Here is a 2,913-nt window from a genome sequence, read left to right as displayed (position 1 = left end):
ATGAATCTCTCCCTCTCTCTCTCTCTCTCTCTCTCTCTCACACACACACACACACACACACACACACACACACACACACACACAAACACTAAATATACAATAAAAGGAAGCATAACACCTTTACTCGGTGGGCAGAGTGAACTCTGAAAGTTTTCCAGGCGGGGGGGGGGGGGGGGAGAGACAGAATATAAGAACAAAATGAGAAAAAAGGAAAAATAGTGTTGGCTGGCTGGACGGCTTTCAGTTCCCTGACAGAAATGAGCACATTGTGGAGGAAACACAAAGTTGTTACACTATGTGGGTGTGATGAGGAGAGATTGTGAGTGAGTGTCCTTTCAGAACAAAGTTAGTCCCATAGTTGATGAAATTCATTATCCCAAAACTTCAGCAGAATATATCCCAAGTTTGCAAATGTGTGATCAGCTTGTGACAGGTTGGGCTGGAGATGCTGAGAACTGGGGAGCCCTCAATGCAAGAGCAGACACTCATTCCCATGAAGAGGGAGAGAGAGAGGGAGGGAGGGATCATTCATTCCTATACTCAAGTTTAAAGAAAGATGAGTGGCTATCTATGGAGAGACCACTCACAGATATGAAAAATCATTTCCTAAAAATCAAATTTCTCAGTCAGTATGCAACTGCTATGGTGCTTCTCCTAGATAGAGCAAAACACACAAACAAACAAACTGATTCCTTGATCTAGAGCCACAGTGCACATGCTGTGGAAAAGGGGACATGGCCAACTTGAATCACAATATTCATCAGAGCATGAAAAGAGCGTAAAAAGGACACAGAGGAGAGATAATTGTGGTCCTTCCTTCCTCCCTCCCTCCTTCCCTCAGGAAGTGACTAACAGATGAGACTTTGTCCAAGCAGGTTCTGTCTGAAATATCAGACTTGAGTTTCCCCCCTCTGTGGGTATTAGTTAATCAGTCCTCCCTTCTTTCTGTAGGAAGGTGGTGCATGTCTCTCAGAAGTTACCTGGTTTCCTCTGCACAAGGTGAACCAGGGAAAAGCTTTCTAAGCCTTATTCAGACCTATAGAGGCTGCGCTGTGACTTCAGAGACCTCAGGGAGGAGTATAGGGCTGGGTGGGTGGGTGCTTGATGCTTCAGACTCATGTCATTGAAGGACATAACATAGTCTGGATTCACAGAGATTCACAACACAGAGCCATTGTCACTTACTAACAGCCTAGGACACCCAGAGCTAACAAGAAATTGCAGTCTCAGCCGGGCTTTAATCACAGCACACACACAGATCTCTGTGAATTCAAAGATGGCCTGATTTACAGAGTGAGTTTTAGGACAGCCCAAGATACACAAAGAAACCCTTTCTTGAAAAACAAAGCAAAACAGCAAAAGAAAGAAAGAAAGAAAGAAAGAAAGAAAGAAAGAAAGAAAGAAAGAAAAGGAAAGGAAAAAGAAAAAAATGGCAGTCTCTTTCCACTCTTTCCTCCATTGGCTCTTAAAGAGCTCTCAAGCTGAACTGGAGACCATGGTGTCACTCAAAACTGGGAAGCCAGAAACCTTAGGGGGGTCACAGGAGTCGGACTGACTGCAGCACTTGATGCCTCAACCCTGCTAATGGCTGTGATATAAGGCATGGTAAAATACGGGCTTTGGCAGAGCGCTACTCCCCTTTCTCTATTATTATTGCTACACAACGAAAAGGACCGGGGGGGGGGGAGGGGGATGATGTGCAGTCAGTGCTGGTATTGAAATCTCACTGACTCCTTCCGCACTCCTTGTCAATTCCCGACTTTGTCAAATCAACTATCGTGAATCTTTGATGTGGGTTGGCCCTTTAGGAACTCAGAGAAACAAGACAGACAGACCTGTTTCATCCCAGAAACCTCCCAGTTCCTGAGCCCTAGCCCTGGAAGTCTCAAAGCCATCACATCCAGAAATCTCTCTAGTCCCTGCTAGTGGTGAACTCACTTCATCTTCCCCAGGACCACTAATTATTTCTCCATGTTTTCCTGTGAGATCTGAGGCCAGCTTTCTTCTTCCTCCCTCTGGCCTCTCCACGAACGATCTCCATTCTCTAGACAACATGTCTAGAACCGAGTCTTATAGGCACCGAGAGAGTGTGTCTTGAGGGCAGTTGGCGTTTCTAGGACACGAGTGACATCACAAAATTCCGAGAGCTCTCTGGGATACCGTGGAATTTCCAGAGAAGGGACAGCTGATGTCGTGAGGCACGGCCTTTACCTCCTTGCTGATATTTCTCCCCGAACTGACCGACCGACCGACCGACCAACCGGAACCTGAGGTTTCCTTTCCAGGAGTCTCTCCTCCGACACAGAGGGAGCCATTCAGGATTTCCTCCTTCCAAAACCAGAAATTTCTCTCTGCTTCATTAATATCTTCTCACTACTTCCTGAACCCATGGGGAGTTAGTTAGTTGAACACTCACTTTTTCATGAATGACCCTTCCTCCCTCTCCTGAACATCTCATATTACTGATTCATACTCAGTAAAACAGTAATATGAGAAATTAGGCCAGGAGGACACGGAAGATGAGGGTTGAGTCTTCTGAAGTGAACAAGCACTTAGGGAAGGCTAAACTTAAGGGAATTTGACTCTGAGTGGCAAGACATGAATAGCTGCTGCCAAGGCACAGATACAGGCACCAACTGGGCCCTCGGCATCCTCCTGCATCATCAGAGCTGTGTGAGGGGCCGTGTTCAACAGGAGAGGGCATTTTCGAGGACAGCACTGTTTTCTTTTTCTTCTTTCTTTCTTTCTTTCTTTTTTTTTTTTTTTTTTTTTTTTTTTCGAGACAGGGTTGTTCTGTAGTTTTTTTGTTTTTTTTTTGGAGCCTGTCCTGGAACTAGCTCTTGTAGACCAGGCTGGTCTTGAACTCACATGCTTTCTTTTTTTTTTTTTCTATTGGATATTTTTGGCTTCTTT

This window comes from Microtus pennsylvanicus, unplaced genomic scaffold (assembly GCF_037038515.1).
Source record: "Microtus pennsylvanicus isolate mMicPen1 unplaced genomic scaffold, mMicPen1.hap1 Scaffold_148, whole genome shotgun sequence".
NCBI lineage: Eukaryota > Metazoa > Chordata > Mammalia > Rodentia > Cricetidae > Microtus > Microtus pennsylvanicus.
This window is presented reverse-complemented; position numbering follows the sequence as displayed.